The sequence below is a fragment of the Schistocerca serialis genome, chromosome 1 (genome assembly GCF_023864345.2).
Source record: "Schistocerca serialis cubense isolate TAMUIC-IGC-003099 chromosome 1, iqSchSeri2.2, whole genome shotgun sequence".
Classification (NCBI taxonomy): Eukaryota; Metazoa; Arthropoda; class Insecta; order Orthoptera; family Acrididae; genus Schistocerca; species Schistocerca serialis.
Genome location: NC_064638.1, coordinates 800,603,430 through 800,623,281, shown reverse-complemented (window position 1 = coordinate 800,623,281; position 19,852 = coordinate 800,603,430). Strand labels below are relative to the sequence as shown.

At 43.5% G+C, this 19,852-nt stretch overlaps 1 protein-coding gene across 2 annotated transcripts in view; it reads left to right on the top strand.

Annotated features, from left to right (window-relative positions):
- Window positions 1–253: 253 nt before the first annotated feature.
- LOC126483945 (mitochondrial coenzyme A transporter SLC25A42) overlaps window positions 254–19,852 on the top strand; it is a 224,642-nt gene continuing 205,043 nt past the window's right edge. For both annotated transcript variants that reach the window (XR_007587792.1, XM_050107240.1), the window contains exon 1: window positions 254–392. The gene's annotated coding sequence lies outside the window, so the exon portion shown is untranslated. The remainder of the gene's footprint in view (window positions 393–19,852) is intronic.

Here is a 19,852-nt window from a genome sequence, read left to right as displayed (position 1 = left end):
GCTTTTTATTCTTTAATATTTGTGTACTTCTTGCGTCTTGTTGTTATAAATTTTTTCTGCGGAGTACGTTACACAATGAAACTGTAAAAACGCAATGAGTTATTTCATTGCCTGGAAGAATACAAACTACAAAGTACAGCTCTGTCATAGTACAAAGATAAATACAGCGTATTGATGATAGTGTTCTGCCTATGCTTCTTGTAACCGATAGGTACAAGAAGTGCCGTGATGTGAAGGGCAAAGTACCAGTGCGCATCAGCGACTGCCAATTTAAATGGTCAAGGCCTCGTGAAGTGTGTTATGACATGTAAGATCCTCAGCACAGGAAGACGACGTACATACTGTACAAGTTTGGAAGACTGACACGATATATGTGGATATTTCAACGAAAGGTAAAAACATACCAATACTTCCGTACCCTGCCTGTACAGCTATTCAGCAAGTTTGTGTGTGTGTGTGTGTGTGTGTGTGTGTGTGTTTAGATTTTGTAACAGATTCGATTACGTGAAAATTAAGACTACTATAGCTTGCTGGGTTAGCTTCGTCTTAATTGAAAAATAGTGTATATTAAGTTTCATGGCAGTGATACAAGATGTGCATATATCAGAATGGGGAATCAAGGAATAAACCTAGAGAGGGAGTGATGTGTTGCAAAACACCTTTTTGTAATCGTGTGTATTTCTACGCAAAGTGTGTACACTGCACTTTACAGTAGACGTTTTTAGGTACTGTGTCTGTGTTGCATGTCTGTGATTCTCAGACATCGAGAAGGGGTGGGGGAGAACATTAAGTTACAAAAGTAGCCCACAGTATATCAGACAGGCGATTTTTACGTTGGTGTATGAGCGTAAATCGTTTCGACGTGAAGATGTGAATTCTGTTTCTCAGACTACCGTACATTAATAGATTCCATTTTTCGTGAAAACCATACCTTCGAAAACATTGCTTATATGATTAAGGGTTTCAGGAGGACGAGGGGAAACATATATTTTCTTGTTAAAATAGTGTCATTCTCTGAAACTAATATATAACAATTTCCCACCTATTGATCTGACTGAACTTCACCTGGACCATCTTGACCTTAAGTAACGGCATATACTCACTTGGCACGTACTATAGAAAACTGTTAGTTTAATGTCCCCAGCATAACACTCCCTGCGTTATTGTGAAACATGTTTGTCGTACGGTACCCCATTTAATCGATCACTTCCTGATTGTAAAAAGACGGTTAAGAGGGCGAAACAAATGTACCATAAAAATAGTATCGCTGCAAAATAACGTGTTCACTTTAAAAACAACAAAAAAGGCACCTCGTATAGTGTGAAACGTAAATGTATGTTGTAAGCTGAAATTTCCAGTGCTGACATGAAAAGACGCGGCTACTAAAAGCTGGAAATTAACATATGAAAACGGAAGAATATATCAGTGTAGACTTTTCTTTTTGTTTGAGCGGGACGAAAACACAGTTCCTCAGCAATTGCACAATGGATTTTTTTTCCAAATTTACATATTCAAAAGAAGAGTGGGAAATGGACAAATGAGATAACTTATCAGATTGGCTAACGTGGGCTCCAGCTGTGCAATAAAAAAATTGCTTTAGAATCAGCAGGATAATTAAGAAACTTTGCAATGTGAGAGAAAATTGGAAGATTTTGCGAACAGCTGCTGCTAGCTGTATAAATGTCAAAAAGTTAATCTCTTCAAAGCATAGTTTTTTGCGCACAACATTCTGAATTGGTGAAATATTTAACTGTCAAAATGGTCTCAATCGAATCGAATACTAAACTCGGGATATTTTGAAAACAGAAGACCAAGTGCAGAAATACATGCTTTTTAAACAAAACTTGAAAATAAAAATAGGTCAGTTGTTTTGTGAAATGATTTTTCTAACAGCAAGAAACAAAATAGATTAGAGGGACATTTGACGCGCCTTTGAACTTGACATTCTCAATCGCCACCTCATTTGCTGTTCCGGCACCGGTGCGTAATTTCGAGCATCATTCAAAGGTGTGTCAGATTTTCTCTAATTTGTTTAGTTCTTGCTTTTAGACAAACCATATCGCAAAACTTCTGACGGGTTTTCACTTTTTATTTTATCCAGGAAACACCCGTACACATACATGAGAGCGCGCGCGCGCACGCAATAAAGAGAGCCACTAGATCACTGACTGAACTGAGAACTTGTGAGTACGGTAGCCGTGTTAGCGTCTTCCATACATCGCTTCTTGCCAACACACGGAGTGCCCTATTTTTCTTACCAATCAAACGTCCCTCTATGCATGCGGCTTTTTAATATATACGTGGTGAGTCAGGAGGAAAGGTACCGTAAGTCTTTTGATGGGTGATAGCATTACTAATTCTGAACAAAATAAACTTGATGTGAACATATGCCTTATTCCGAATGGTTTCCGAGATAGAACACTTTTAATGTACATTTCTATTTATTTTATGTATTATTCATTGTTATTATTTACAACGTACCACAGTAATATGGAGGAGGTTGAGACGAACATTTTGATACAGGACGCTTGTGGTCTATCAAGTCGGAAAACTACCTCAAACTACCCTACAGTGCCGAAGCTACAGCGCGTCGCGCGAGATTTTCAATATTCCCGCGATCTCTCCGCGCAAACTGTTAGTCCTAGACAAAAAATAAATGACTTTTTTGTAGCAAATTTAATTTAGTTTTATTTAGTACGACACGTTTTCGTTGGAGTGTGCGGTTTTCGAGTTACTAAAGAAAAACGTACAAAAGTTATATTAAACATGTTCTATCTCGGAAACCATTCGCAATAGGGCGTATGTCCATTGGAAGTTTTTTGTTCAGAATCGGTAATACTACCGCGTCTCAAAGCAGTTTGTACCTTTCCTCCTGACTCACCCTGTATCTGTTACATTATGTCGTTATATTAACTAGTGTGTAGCGAGTAAGTCATCTGATTCAAATGAACCGAACCGATGTTAACTAAATGAAACACACTTAGTTACTCTTAGCCGTATTTAATTCCAATCAATATTTACGCTTTGGTATTTGGGTGTCTTTCATGACTTTATTCTTAGTTGCGTGATTTCTTTAGTGCTCGATTAGATGTTCTCGAAGAAGTAAATGCCATGCAGTTATGTTGCGGATAAAGCTAAAATTGATTTGACTGGGGTCTGGCTGGATAAATGCATATATCAATTCGGACTAATATTTTTATACAATGCTTCGGAAAATAACTTCCTAATTTCTTAAGGTATACTGGAAGAGCATAGCTCGAATAGATTTTTTTTTCCACTACGTATTTCAGTGGCTCGGTAATTCCGTTCCGACTGTTGTAGAGGCCAATGATTTCATTCTTTTATACTTACGTTCAACAAACCAAAAATGTGCTCATTCTTTTTCGTGTGACTTATGGTATTCTCTCTTGAGAGATGCAATATCATGCTGCTAACAGTAGCTATGACGTAGAATAAATATGGGTATGTAAAATGGTTTTATAGATCTTAAAATTTGCCATCTTTTCAGTGTGATCGCACAGTTCACAGAAAAACGTGATATGATGGCGCAAACCGCGAAAATCCTGAATTCTTGTTTCCTTGTGATACCCTGACGTAAACAAGTCTTGAGGCAAGGAACAAAATAAAAGTAAATTAGTTCGATCAAGTTACGCGTTTGCGTCGTTCGATAGTTTTAAGTTTTGTGTTTCTTGCACCATGGAAGCAGTCTGGTGAAGTTGGCACGCTACTCTCAGCAATATGCATTTTCCGGATTCCGTTCCTGAGTCGGTAAAAACGGTGGTCGTCGAACTGCGGACCGAGTAAAGTGTTCGTGCAGCCCGCGCTTCTCACCAGTATTTCATAATAATATGCTTGTAGCAACTAAAAGCAGCACAAAAAGGTTAACTAACGTTAATAACTTCTTAAGAATGTATTTTTCTCACTAAGTAACAAACAAAAAGACAGTAACGTTTTAAGATTTGCTTAATTTTACTTGACGTTTTCGAATTCGGCCGTGAGCTAAGTAAAGGTTGTCGCTCACCTGGTATGCAGCGCTGCCACTGTGGGGTAATAGAAATGAGGGGGAATATTTTATTGTCTGTCTTCCAGTGGTGAGAAGTCACCCGTGTGCGCACGAGCACCGATCAGCTGCAATAGTATAAATGTCAAACGGAAGCTAAATGGATTTTTGAATGCGCATTATGAAGACAGTTATCTGAAAAGTGGTTCAGGTTTGAAGCAAGTAATACGAAATCAAATTACTGCTGTTGTAATACAATGCAGTGAGTAAAAGAAAATGAGATTCGAAACATTTAGGAAACAAATGGTTCAAATGGCTCTGAGCACTATGGGACTTTCCATCTGAGGTCACCAGTCCCCTATAGTTAGAACTACTTAAACCTAACTAATCTAAGGACAGCACACACATCCATGCCCGAGGCAGGATTCGAACCTGCGACCGTAGCAGCAGCGCTGTTCCGGACTGAAGCGCCTAGAACCGCTCTTTCACAGCGGCCGGCTTTAGTAAACATTTGTGATCGCGTGTCATATTGCAATTACTGTTATCAACTTATGTAACGTACTAATTTATGTAGCCTACCAATTAATAGTAAAATCGATAGCAGGAGGGTAAAGTGGTGAGGACGGGAAAAACGGCTGTTGCCTATTTTATGCCCTGAAAGGCGCTACTGCCTGACGAGAAGTGGTCAGAAAAGTTCTAGTGCCTCTGTTGTCTGTCAGACTTCACAAGAGGAAGCTTTTTCCGTTATTTTTTGTCAAACATTTTTGTTTTTGAGTCGCTTGATGTTATTTACGTTATCCTTGTTACCTCGCATGTACGGCGTGTTACAAGCTTTTTATTTATTTATTACAATACCAGAGTTTTAACAACGTCTCTTGGCCTACAAATGTAGTTCCGTGTTATTTATTTTACTTTGATAGTCTCTTCTGTGGATCACTAATGCCGACAAGGCATGCGATCGGGAAACGTGGCCACACCACTCGCCGGTGCAGAGAGACCAAGTTGTTCGTTCCAGTAAGAGTTAATTACTTCCAGTAAACACGCATAGTACAACAGATAAAACTGCCTTCTAAACCTTTCTACAAACAAAGCTATCAATTGCATTTGTGACAGTGTTGAAATGATTAAATTAGATTACTTAATTCTTTCTGTTCTATTGTATTTGGCCTAACTCAAAAGTCCGATTGAAGAAGGCCTGCTGAAGCAGCGTAGTAATCTTTCAGATACTAGGGTGTGAAGAGGCTTAAAAAATTTGCGTGGAAATAAAAAAAACAATGGGATCCTGTTGCTATGGCACGGGCCACAGTACCTGCTTCGGTACAGAAAACTGGTCACTATGCAAGCCTTTTCCTTTTCATTTTAAAATATCTGACGTGATACCTTATAATATGTAGATTCAAAATGGGTAAGTGGTAAGCTATCATAACCATGGTTTGGCGAAACATAAATTTATCTTTCAATGGTCACTTTATCCCTCCACCCCCCACCGCCTCTCCTTTTCCTATGCGGTCCGAGGTGTCTCCCTAAAATGTTAATATTGGTTTTTAAGCCAAAAAGTGTGAAGACTCCTGCCTTATAGGGTCACTTTTTTGTTCTTCCGTTCGTCTTCTTGCCTGCCTTCCCGTTCGACTTTTAGGAACTATTTTTCCCATGAACGTGTAGGCGTAGCAAATTGAAATTTGTTATGTGTTAAGATGTATAATAGGGGGTGTAGAACATTCAAGCTTCAAAGTCAGTGCAGTCAAAAGATAGTGACATATTTTGATATTCGCCAACTCACTCGTCAAAACCTATGTCACTTCTCGTTAAACCACAATCATGAAATTTGGTAAGAGTTCAAGTACGTGGAAAAATCGAAAATTGTTAATTTCTAATTATGTATACTGAAAGGATATAACAACAACAGCAGCAAAACAATGATAATGAAATGTAGTGGAATTAAATCAGGTGACGCTGAGGGAATTAGGAAACTAAAAAGTTTAGTTAGTTGGGCAGAAAATAACTAATGATGGCGACCTAGAGATGATATAAAATGTAGACTGGCAATGGCAAGAAAAGCGTTTCTGAAGTGGATAGATTTGTTAACATCGAATACAGATTTAAGAGTGAGGAAGTCTATTCCGGAAGTATTTGTATGGAGTGTAGCCATGTATGGAAGTGAAACATGGGCGATAAACAGTTTAGAGGAGTGAATAGAGGTTTTTGAAATGTGGTGCTAATGAGGTGATACTGAATAGAATTGTGGAGAAAAGAAATTTGTAGCACAAGCTGACTAGTTGAAGGGATCGGTTGACAGGACACGTTCTGAGACATGGCACCAATTTAGTACAGAAGGGAAGTGTGTGAGCGGGGGTAAAAATTGTAAGAGAGAGAGAGAGAGAGAGAGAGAGAGAGAGAGAGAGAGAGAGAGAGACGAATACAGTAAGCATAATCAGAAGGATGTAAATTGCAGTAGTTATTGGGAGATGGGAGATGAAAAGGCTTGCACAGGATTGAGTAGCGTGGAGAGCTGCACCGAACCAGTCTTCGGACTGAAGATCAGCACACGACAAAAAATAATCTTTCGTCATTTGTTATCGCACTGTCTGTCTGCCCGCCTGTTCAGGTCCAATCTTCTCAAGAATTGCAATAGCAAATGCAAAATTACACAAAAAATTTAATCTTAAAATTAAAACATTCTCGAAAATCATGGAATTTCCGCGACTGATATCTTGGCAGTATAGATATCGTTAACAGATACAAATCGTAAAGATTCTTGATTCCCGAGCGGGTGCACTATCGATATACATAATTCATACCTGAGCCATATTCGCACTTGGCCAATTTTTTTTCCGAATTCTTGATATAAATGCTATAGTTCTAGAATTCTGCCCGCCTCTAGTGGCCGAGCGGTTCTGGGCGCTTCAGTCTGGAACCGCGCGACCGCTACGGTCGCAGATTCGAATCCTGCCTCGGGCATGGATGTGTGTGATGTACTTAGGTTAGTTAGGTTTAAGTAGTTCTAAGTTCTAGGGGACTGATGACCTGAGATGTTAAGTCCCATAGTGCTCAGAGCCATTCTAGAATTCTCTGCACAAAATATGAATAGTTCAGCAGAACTTCGCGATGAAAACAATAGTACTCGGAAAAATTTGAATCTCCGAGAAAAAAATACCAATTTGCCAAAAGATTATGATTACAAATCTAAATAGCTCTCAAAGAGTTCTACCGAAATCCTTAAGGGCATTTTTTGTACAGATAATGGATTGAGATAATAGCAGTATTGAGAGACCCACTTTCACTACATAAAAACAAAACTTGGGCAACAGTACTAATCGCAGTTGTAGATAGCACGATAAAGAGTTCTACCGAAAATATCGAGTGACATCCTTACTCGAACTCGGAAAACTATGTTCTCAAGTAGCGAGATGTCCCGACCCCCTAACTGATTAGCCATCTGCGCAAAACTGCAGTGTTTCGTTGTCTAATTTAAGTTAGCTATTTAAAGTGAAATTGTGGCAGAGGTAGGTTTTGCGGCGATTTTGATCATCATGGTAAAGTACATGCAATTTACAATCCGAAACGGTCTATAATATAAACTGCTATGTGAACCGAAACCGGTCATTTAACAAATTATTGCAATCAAAACAAATACGAGGGATTTTCACTAAAGAATGATCATTTTTTTGGACAACGTACCTTTACTCATTCTCATAATTTTGATGGTCCTTCTCAAAGTAGTCTCCCATGAATGCGATGCACTTTTCCCAGCGTTTCTGCCAGTCTTTAAATACATGCTGGAAACCATTTTTGAGAGGTCCTTCAAAATCGCCTCCGCAGCCTTCACCACTGCTTCTGATGATTGATAATGCCTCCCACGAAGGCGTTTCTTCCTGTTAGGGAATAGAAAAGTCACGTGGCGCTAAATCCGGACTATAGGGAGGGTGAGGGATGCACTTCACGTTGATTTTTTGCAAGATATTCCGCAACAACATTGGCAATATGCGACCGCGCATTATCGTGGTGCAGCATTCAGCCTACTTCACGGAAATGTGATCTTGTGCGCCTGATATGGGCTTTCAATGTTTCCAGGACATTCTTGTAGTGTTGCCCAGTTACTGATGTGTGTGCAAGTACAACAGGCTAATAAACCCAATCCATGAATATCAAAGAATGAGATGACCATAACTTTCCCAGCAGAAGCACCACTTTCGCTTTTTTGAGGGTTGGTGATAGAGATTTCCACACTGAGCTTTGCTGTTTGGTCTCAGTATCAGAATGATGTAGCCAAGTTTCATGAGCAGTAATTACATTTGAAAGAAACTCCGGATCTTCCTCTAACATCAACTGTAACTGCACTCAGACCAGCACGCTAATGTCCTTTTGTTCGGAAATCAACAGTCTTGGAATCCATCGCGCACAAACACGTGTCGTGTAATTTTTCTGTAACCAACGTGTGGGTGGCACCCGATGAAATGTTCAATATTTTAGAAAGTGATACTAAGGTAATTCGTCGATCCTCTCTCTCAATGATAGCAGCAGTTTTGCTGTTTTCTTCCGTAAGAGCAGTAACTTGAGCACCGGGTCCATCTTCTTTTGAAATTGATGGTCTCCCCTCTTTAAACATTTTACACCACCTTCGAGCTGTGCTGTAGGGAAGAACAGACTCTCCATAGGCCTCCTGCAACATTCTATGGGCGTCAGCTGAAGATTTGTTGAGACGAAAGCAGAATTTCAAAGCCGCATATTGTTCCTCGCGTGCTACCTCCATTGCAGCGGCAGGCGGTACTGAACATGTCTGACCTTGCCTGCCTCTCACAGGCGGGATCCAGTAGTCCCAACAGTGAAACTACTACGGCGTGTTTGTTGCATATTAAGCTAACAGTTTCATAAGATTGAATTTTAGCACGAGAGATTAAGACCATAAAAAATTATAATCATTCTGTATTGAACAGCCCACGTAGTAAACCTGTTTCATGCTTAAATGCCTGTCAGTGTTCATCGAACCACTGTGACACTATTTTTCTACCGTCCCACAGTAGAACAGCGCGATGGAAAAACGAGCACTTACATCTTTCCGTGCAAGCTCTGAGTTATTTTATTACGACGATTATTTCTCCGTATGGTGGGCGTCATCAAAAGCATTCGAAGGTGAGAGTTGTAGATTGAAATTTTGTGAAAAGATCTCGCCACGATGGAAAACGCCTTTGTTTTAATGATTCTCCATCCCAATTCACGTATCATGTCCGAGACACACACACTCCTATTTCGCGATAGTGCAAAACGAGATGCCCTTATTTGAACTTCTTCGATGTCCCCCGTCAGACTGTAGCAGTCTAGCAGATGGCGGACAACAAGCAAAATGTAGGCAGTGTCGCATCTTCTGGCAATAAAACGCAGTCTTTGGTTCGCCTTCCTCACATTTTCTGTGAGATCGTTCCAGGCTGTTATTTGCAATCGTTATCCCTAAGTGTTTACTTGAATTGACAGCCTTAAGAGTTGTTTCATTTGTCGTGTAATCTAAATTTAACACATTCCTTTTAGTAGTCATACGGGTGAGCTCACCCTTTTCGTTATTTAGGTCCAATGGCCACTTTTCGCACCATAATAAGTATCTTCCCTAAATCAAGGACAGAGAATTGCTTTCTCTCTGTCACATTGGCAGCTCTTAGCGGTTGGATTCACCTATGATTAACAATACGGAGCTACCTCAGATGGAAGGACCACAAAAAGCTGGTGTAGGAAAAGCAGATTTCAGGCCGAGGTTCACTGGTAGAACAAGTGTACTTCATCGATGATAGAAGTCTCTTGCAAAGTAGTTGTTAGAGCGATTGTTGAGTATTGTTAATCAGTCTGGACCCTTACCAAGCAGGATTGACAGAAGAGGTAGAGAAGATCCAACAAAGTGCAGGATGCTTCGTCCTGGCTCTTTATGGCAGTCGCTACGAGACATAGGTTGCATTATCACAGAGGCATTTACTATTGAAATTCCGAGACCGTACGTTCGAAGAAGAGTCGGGTAATACATTAGTTCCACATATGCCTCGCGAAATGACCATGACGAGAAAATCAGAGCTCATACGAAAATTCTTTTTTTTCCCCTCTCCAATTTACTGGCTGTCCGGACGTGCCCACACTGCCATTTCAACAATGGAATGTCAGTTATAAAGATAAGAGCGTAAGGGCAACACTTACTCTAGTAACACCAGGTCCTCGAGCAGAGAAAATCTTCGACCCGGCCGAGAGTCGAACCCTGGCCACCTCAGCTAGCAAATTGTCGCGCTGTCCGCGCAGCTACAGTAATCTAGTATTTCAGTGTAGTATACTCTTGAAAATTTGCGCAATCATTTAACGGAACTGTAGAGAGAAGATCATTAACGATAAGTCTCTGATACAGCGTTAGTGTCCACAGCTATGCCTGGGGCAAATTACAGAACCCTAAGGTTGAAGGTACGGATAAAATTAATTAAAAGTTAAAAATATGATTAAGAGAGTGAATTATGAGCTGCAGAAGACTGCTGCCTTCTACTTAACATTCCATTCGCACACTACAAAGCGCAGACTGACCTTATTTCTTAGACAGTAAATGTCAAAGATATGGTCACGTCACAGCAGTGTGCAATAGCAAGATAGCCTTCCGGAAATGTAGGAAAAACCCCCGCGGAGCAGTTATCAAACTTTTATTTAAAGCCGGCCATAGTGGCCGAGCGGTTCTAGACGCTTCAGACTGGAACCGCGCGACCGCTACGGTCGCAGGTTCGAATCCTGCCTCGGGCATGGATGTGTGTGATGTCCTTAGGTTAGTTAGGTTTAAGTAGTTCTAAGTTCTAGGGGACTGATGACCTCAGATGTTAAGTCCCATAGTGCTCAGAGCCATTTGAACCATTTTGTTTAAATTGTTCGGGTAATCACGCTGCTTGGGGCAGGAATGGGTCACAACTTTTTAGAAAAAAATTCAAAATTGAACTTACCAAGTGAATTTAATATGCCGAGTCAAAATATATACACCAGGTATAGAAGTATGAAACCGGAATTTCCCTATAGATGGTGCTAGCCGCCAGTGTAGGGCCCATGAGACTGCGTCTGCAGCGCCATTTACTTCCTGTAACGGCAGACGACGAATGTCACCACACAGTAACCCAAGTTCCATACATCGGTATCAGTTTCAAACACGTAAACATGTCGAGTCCTGTGCCTACGAACTAAGATTTGGGGACAGCATTGATATTCTGTTATCATTTGAAGACAATTGCTGCAAAATCGCATCGATTGCTTGTCGAAGCTTTCGGCAAACATGCTCTTGGGGAAAACAGTGTTTCGAGTGGTTCAAAAAATTCCAAAGTGGTGACTTTGATGGTGAGAAACGACGAGCGCGGGAAACCACTGAAAAAGTTCGAAGACAACAAATTGCTGGCCTTATTGCATGAAGATGATACTCGAATTCTACAGGAACTCGAGGAACAATTGAATGCGACGCAGAAAGCCGTTTCGCTCCGGCTGAAAGCTATGGGAAAGGTGCAGAAAGTGGGAAAATGCGTTCCGAAAGGTCACTCGTGAAATGCTGCTCGCCAGATAAAAACGAAAGTCGTTTCTCCATCGAATAGTGACCGACAATGAAAAATGGGTATATTTTGAGAATCCTAAGCGTCGAAAATAATGGATGAATCCAGGCAAACCATAGGCATCCAGTACAAGATCAAATCGCTTTGGAAAGAAGACAATGCTCTGCGTTCAGTAGGGTCAGAAGGCTGTCATCTGTTATGAGCTGCTAAAACCTGGTGAAACCATTGGTACTGATCGCTACCAACAGAAAGTGATCTATTCAAATAGAGCATTACGTGAAAAACGACCGTAATATGGTAAAAGGAAACAGTCATATTGCTCCATGATAACGCCCCATCATACACAGCAAAACGGGTCAGGGAAACGATCGGGGCGTTCAGTTGGGAAATACTAGGGTATGCATCAATGGGACACGATCTCGCTGAACAATTGGTATGAAAATGTACGAAAATGGCTCGCTGACTGTTGTTGTTGTTGTTGTTGTTGTTGTTGTGGTCTTCAGTCCTGAGACTGATTTGATGCAGCTCTCCATGCTACTCTATCCTGTGCAAGCTTCTTCATCTCCCAGTACCTACTGCAGCCTACATCCTTCTGAATCTGCTTAGTGTATTCATCTCTTGGTCTCCCTCTAGCATTTTTACCCTCCACGCTGTCCTCCAATACTAAATTGGTGATCCCTTGATGCCTTCGAATATGTCCTACCAACCGATCCCTTCTTCTAGTCAAGCTGTACCACAAACTTCTCTCCCCCCCCCCCCCCCCCCAATCCTATTCATTACCTCCTCATTAGTTATGTGATCTACACTGGTTCGCTTCAAAAGAAGAACTTTTTTTTTTGTTATGGCATTCGTAGCCTTCCAGAGAAGTGGGGGAGATGTATAAATAGCAATGGAGACTATTTCGAATAAAACATTGTTCCTTAGTTTCTGACAACAGACGAGTAATTATTGCAACCAAATTCCTGTTCCATACTTCCACACCTGGTATATATGTGATCAAAAGTATCCAGACACCTGGCTGAAAATGACTTAAATGTTCGTGGCGCCCTCCATCTGTAATGCTGGAATTCAATATGATGTTGACCCACTCTAAGCGTTGATGACAGTTTCCACTCTCGCAGGCATACGTTCACCTGGATGCTGAAAGGTTTCTTGGGGAATGGCAGCCCATTCTTCACGGCCCCCTGCAGGCCCGGGGGTTAGAATAGGCCCGAGGTATTCCTGCCTGTCGTACGAGGCGATTAAAAGGAGTTTCACTCCTTTTGGCCTTCATGTGATGGTTCCCTGTAGGGTTTGATCTCCATTCTTCAAAATTTTCCCGAAGAGTGAGCCAATTCGGGAAGGGCGCCTTACAAGGTGCATCATGTCCATCGTGCATTGAGAGCTTTAGCCCACTTTCTCGTCGTAGAATTGCAGTCCTACCCATTCTCCATCTCTTGGGAGAGGACACCTATATGGGTGTGCTTTCCACCATGCACTATGCAGTGTCGATTTCTGTGTCGAAGATGACCATGGACTTCTGTGCACCTGATATCCAGCATGGTAGCCAGTCCATTGTGGTGGGGCCGCCATGTACCCTGTTGGTTGTAGCTCCCTGACCACACAGGGTCGCTCTCCTGATGTCTGCGCTGTTAACTCCCACGAATGCCAAGGGGTAGATGCCCATCCCCCTGGGGCATCGTGACTCCCAGCAATGGCCATCCTGCCAGGTGGCCTTTGCTGTGGCTTGGTGGCGCCCGTGGAGAGGTCCCCTGGTCGGAGTGGGTGGCATCAGGGCAGAAGACATGCGATGAAGCGTAGTCCCTCATCTCTTGCTGGTGGTGAAACACCAGCAGTCTCTAAGTCACCATGAGCTCAATTCAAAGCACAGAAGTACGGCTCTAAAACATTCCCCTCCTTGGCCACACCATGGGAGGAACATCAGGCCTAGGATGGCAGCAGACCTTATTCGCCCCAGTACCATGTATGTTGGAGAACTGATGGTGAATCTTTCATGACAATGAAACCTCAGTTTTTGTTGAGCATTTAGAGGACAAGTTTGTGGAGGTGGAGGGCTTGTCCAAAATGAGATCTGGGTTAGTCTTGATCAAAACAGCATCCTCTGCCCAGTCACGGTAGTTACTCGCTTGTGACAAGCTGGGGGATGTTTCTGTAACCATTACCCCCCCCCCCATAAGAGCTTATATGTAGTCCAGGGTATCATATTTCACAGGGACCTTATTTTGCAGTCTGACAATGAGCAGCGCGCCAATTTAGAGCGGCGAGGTGTACATTTCGTCCTGCGTGTCCAATGGGGTCTGAAGGACAATCAGGTTGCCACTGGTGCCTTCATCTTGGCGTGAGGGTGATACATTGCCCGAGAAGGTCAAGGTGATGGTTTTCCGGTGTGATGTAAAGACCTATATCCCTCCCCCAATGTGGTGCTTTAAGTGCTGGAAGTTCAGCCATTTGTCTTCCCGCTGTACTTCGTGTCACATGCCGTGATTGTGGGCGACCGTCACGTCCCAATACTCCATGTGCCCCGCCTCCCACCTGTGTCAACTGTGGAGAGCACCATTCGCCTTGCTCGCCTGACTGCAGGATTCTCCAGAAAGAAAGGAAGATCATTAATTAAAAGACCCTGGACAGACTGACCTACACTGAGGCTAAGAGAAAATTTGAACGCCTGCATCCTGTATGTATGACATCATCTTATACCGCCACTATAACAGTTCTGCCACCATCAGCTCCGCCAACCCAGGTCACCTCTCAGAGCCGGACTACACCTGCCCCCTTGTTGGGGGGGGGGGCTTCGGCATTTCCCTTCCTGTTGCTCCTGCACCACCTACTACTTCGGGAGCAACAGCCCCCTCCTTCCCCCCCCCCCCCCCCCCCCCACGTCCCCACGTCTAATCCTGAACCTTAAGTGGAAGGAATGTTTAAATCTCCTACTTACATAGCATGCTTCTTTTTCTTCTTGTTCTTGTTCTTCTTTGCAAACGTCAAGAGAAACATGATGCATTGATGTCCACAGTGATATGTATTAAAGTCCTGATAGCGCCGTTAATTGTAGAACACTCGTCTTCTGTGAGTGGAGTATCGTTGTAATTCTTCTGGCGGTTGCAAGTCACCAAATGAGTCTAAATAGTAGACGGTGTCCGCATTTTTCATAACATATGATACCCAGTAGGTGTCGGGGCCTCCAGCAACATCTAAATTCACAATGCCACATTCACCAGTTTTCCACAGTCTTCGGTAATGTATCCCGCATAAACACCCCACGGAATCTTGTTATGTTGAATTTGTTAGAAACAAACTTAAGACGGTCAGTATTTGTGAGTGGTCGATCTGATAGGACCGCTAATGGTTTTATTATTATTAGTATTATTATTCTTTCTCTTCTCAGACGTTATGTCTGGTCAAAAATGGAAAGTGACGCGGACCTTGATCAAGCGTGACTTCCTTTTAACTGTACGGTATACGAGGGCAGTTCAGTAAGTAATACAACACATTTTTTTTCTCGGCCAATTTTGGTTGAAAAAACCGGAAATTTCTTGTGGAATATTTTCAAACAGTCCCGCTTCGTCTCGTATAGTTTCATTGACTTCCGACAGGTGGCAGCGCTGTACGGAGCTGTTAAAATGGCGTCTGTAACGGATGTGCGTTGCAAACAACGGGCAGTGATCTAGTTTCTTTTGGCGGAAAACCAGGGCATCTCAGATATTCATAGGCGTTGGCAGTGGACAAAAGCACGGTGAGTCGTTGGGCAAAGCGTGTGTCATCATCGCCGCAAGGTCAAGCAAGACTGTCTGATCTCCCGCGTGCGGGCCGGCCGTGCACAGCTGTGACTCCTGCAATGGCGGAGCGTGCGAACACACTCGTTCGAGATGATCGACGGATCACCATCAAACAACTCAGTGCTCAACTTGACATCTCTGTTGGTAGTGCTGTCACAATTGTTCACCAGTTGGGATATTCAAAGGTTTGTTCCCGCTGGGTCCCTCGTTGTCTAACCAAACACCATAAAGAGCAAAGGAGAACCATCCTTGCGGAATTGCTTGTTCGTCATGTGGCTGAGGGTGACAATTTCTTGTCAAAGATTGTTACAGGCGATGAAACATGGGTTCATCACTTCGAACCTGAAACAAAACGGCAATCAATGGAGTGGCGCCACACCCACTCCCCTACCAAGAAAAAGTTTAAAGCCATACCCTCAGCCGGTAAAGTCATGGTTACAGTCTTCTGGGACGCTGAAGGGGTTATTCTGTTCGATGTCCTTCCCCATGGTCAAACGATCAACTCTGAAGTGTATTGTGCTACTCTTCAGAAATTGAAGAAACGACTTCAGCGTGTTCGTAGGCACAAAAATCTGAACGAACTTCTCCTTCTTCATGACAACGCAAGACGTCACACAAGTCTTCGCACCCGAGAGGAGCTCACAAAACTTCAGTGGACTGTTCTTCCTCATGCACCCTACAGCCCCGATCTCGCACAGTCGGATTTCCGTATGTTTGGCCCAATGAAGGACGCAATCCGTGGGAGGCACTACGCGGATGATGAAGTTATTGATGCAGTACGACGTTGGCTCCGACATCGACCAGTGGAATGGTAACGTGCAGGCATACAGGCCCTCATTTCAAGGTGGCGTAAGGCCGTAGCATTGAATGGAGATTACGTTGAAAAGTAGTGTTGTGTAGCTAAAAGATTGGGGAATAACCTGGTGTATTTCAATGCTGAATAAAAAAACCCCTGTTTCAGAAAAAAAATGTGTTGCATTACTTATTGAACTGCCCTCGTATGTTACATTGCATTTAGGAACTTTCGGGTAATTGAACATGTATCAATAATTACGGATTTCTGTAGTTGTACACTCCTGGAAATTGAAATAAGAACACCGTGAATTCATTGTCCCAGGAAGGGGAAACTTTATTGACACATTCCTGGGGTCAGATACATCACATGATCACACTGACAGAACCACAGGCACATAGACACAGGCAACAGAGCATGCACAATGTCGGCAATAGTACAGTGTATATCCACCTTTCGCAGCAATGCAGGCTGCTATTCTCCCATGGAGACGATCGTAGAGATGCTGGATGTAGTCCTGTGGAACGGCTTGCCATGCCATTTCCACCTGGCGCCTCAGTTGGACCAGCGTTCGTGCTGGACGTGCAGACCGCGTGAGACGACGCTTCATCCAGTCCCAAACATGCTCAATGGGGGACAGATCCGGAGATCTTGCTGGCCAGGGTAGTTGACTTACACCTTCTAGAGCACGTTGGGTGGCACGGGATACATGCGGACGTGCATTGTCCTGTTGGAACAGCAAGTTTCCTTGCCGGTCTAGGAATGGTAGAACGATGGGTTCGATGACGGTTTGGATGTACCGTACACTAATCAGTGTCCCCTCGACGATCACCAGTGGTGTACGGCCAGTGTAGGAGATCGCTCCCCACACCATGATGCCGGGTGTTGGCCCTGTGTGCCTCGGTCGTATGCAGTCCTGATTGTGGCGCTCACCTGCACGGCGCCAAACACGCATACGACCATCATTGGCACCAAGGCAGAAGCGACTCTCATCGCTGAAGACGACACGTCTCCATTCGTCCCTCCATTCACGCCTGTCGCGACACCACTGGAGGCGGGCTGCACGATGTTGGGGCGTGAGCGGAAGACGGCGTAACGGTGTGCGGGACCGTAGCCCAGCTTCATGGAGACGGTTACGAATGGTCCACGCCGATACCCCAGGAGCAACAGTGTCCCTAATTTGCTGGGAAGTGGCGGTGCGGTCCCCTACGGCACTGCGTAGGATCCTACGGTCTTGGCGTGCATCTGTGCGTCGCTGCGGTCCGGTCCCAGGTCGACGGGCACGTGCACCTTCCGCCGACCACTGGCGACAACATCGATGTACTGTGGAGACCTCACGCCCCACGTGTTGAGCAATTCGGCGGTACGTCCACCCGGCCTCCCGCATGCCCACTATACGCCCTCGCTCAAAGTCCGTCAACTGCACATACGGTTCACGTCCACGCTGTCGCGGCATGCTACCAGTGTTAAAGACTGCGATGGAGCTCCGCATGCCACGGCAAACTGGCTGAGACTGACGGCGGCGGTGCACAAATGCTGCGCAGCTAGCGCCATTCGACGGCCAACACTGCGGTTCCTGGTGTGTCCACTGTGCCGTGCGTGTGATCATTGCTTGTACAGCCCTCTCGCAGTGTCCGGAGCAAGTATGGTGTGTCTGACACACCGGTGTCAATGTGTTCTTTTTTCCATTTCCAGGAGTGTATATATAAGTTTGGATGTAGCTGTATTGCGTTGATGCACTGGTGGATATTGTGTGGTATGACTCCTGTAGTTGATAGTATAATTGGTATAATGTCAACTTTATCCTGATGCCACATGTCCTTGACTTCCTCAGCCAGTTGGATGTATTTTTCAATTTTTTCTGCTGTTTTCTTCTGTATATTTGTTGTATTGGGTATGGATATTTCGATTAGTTGTGTTAATTTCTTCTTTTTATTGGTGAGTATGATGTCAGGCCGGCCTCGGTGGCCGTGGGGTTCTAGGCGCTCCAGTCCGGAGCCGCGCTGCTGCTACGGTCGCAGGTTCGAATCCTGCCTCGGGCATGGGTGTGTGTGATGTCCTTAGGTTAGTTAGGTTTAAGTAGTTCTAAGTTCTAGGGGACTGATGATGAGTCCCATAGTGCTCAGAGCCATTTGAATTAGTATGATGTCAGGTTTGTTGTGTGGTGTTGTTTAATCTGTTATAATGGTTCTGTTCCAGTATAATTTGTATTCATCATTCTCCAGTACATTTTGTGGTGCATACTTGTATGTGGGAACGTGTTGTTTTATTACTTTGTTGTATGGCAGGTTGTTGATGTATTATTTTTGCTACATTGTCATGTCTTCTGGGGTATTCTGTACTAGCTAGTATTGTACATCCGCTTGTGATGTGATCTACTGTTTCTATTTGTTGTTTGCAAAGTCTGCATTTATCTGTTGTAGTATTGGGATCTTTAATAATATGCTTGCTGTAATATCTATTGTTTGATCCTGTATTGCAATCATGAATCCTTCCGCCTCACTGTATATATTGCCTTTTCTTAGCCATGTGTTGGATGGGTCTTGATCGATGTGTGGCTGTGTTAGATGATACGGGTGCTTGCCATGTAGTGTTTTCTTTTTCCAATTTACTTTCTTCGTATCTGTTGATGTTATGTGATCTAAAGGGTTGTAGAAGTGGTTATGAAATTGCAGTGGTGTAGCCGATGTATTTATATGAGTGATTGCTTTGTGTATTTTGCTAGTTTCTGCTCGTTCTAGAAAGAATTTTATTATTTTCTTATTATTATTTGTGAATAGACCAAGCCTTTCCTGTATGGTTTAAAGTATAGTCCTTTTCCTATGGCTGTGGCTTCCGTCATGCAGTTATGTCTTCTTGCCTCTTCCGACTGCGCTTGGTAGTTTAGCGCGTTCTTAACCGTTCGAACGATAGTTCTAGCACCACCAGCGAGGGATCCTACCGCGGAGAGCGTGGAGAGGGCCGGGATGAGAAATGGAAGAAAACCGCCAGATGTTTTGAGTATTGGTAGAACTCGATGTGGTTAAACGGATCCTCTTCTTACTCCGGCATCTTTCTGATTCAGGGCGTTTTTAGCTGCATACGTCGCTGTCAGGATACAGTTCTTCAAACAGTTCTGCTTGCCGCCCTTGTCCTTCTTCTTCTGTGCACAACGTGCAGCATTCATAACTCGCTTGAAATTCATCACACCTAAACCCAATTTAACTTTTCCTCGCTTGGTTTTATCAACAGCAAATAGCGCGATGTGTTGACCTATACCAATATCCTTTCTTCTCGTAACGCCTTAGCCTTATCAGCTAAAATCCTATGTACAATGTGACTACTTGATAGATCTTTATTTGCAGCGTATGCAATTTCATGCTCCGTACACGCTTCGTCGAACAGATTAACCCCCTTATCACCTCGTGCCAAGTGTTTCTGAAGCTTATAGTTATACAAAGGGATGTGTAATTCCACTGCCAGTTTGTCTAGAATAACACCACCACCTCTAATGCGTCTCCTAGCACGCATGTTATGCTACTGCAGTGGTTGTGGCCTATGCGCACCCATTATATAGCAAATCGTCGGCATCAATCCAAGTGTTTTGTGTAGCAGGAAAACCAAGCCATGTGACTAGTGCTTTATTTCCATGACGTCTTATCACTCTCTCCACAAGAAAAACATCCGATTCTGAGCTTTTCTGTAACTCCTCGGTGTAGAAGCAGCCTGCAATTTCTTCGCCTTTACTATCCTTCAATATATA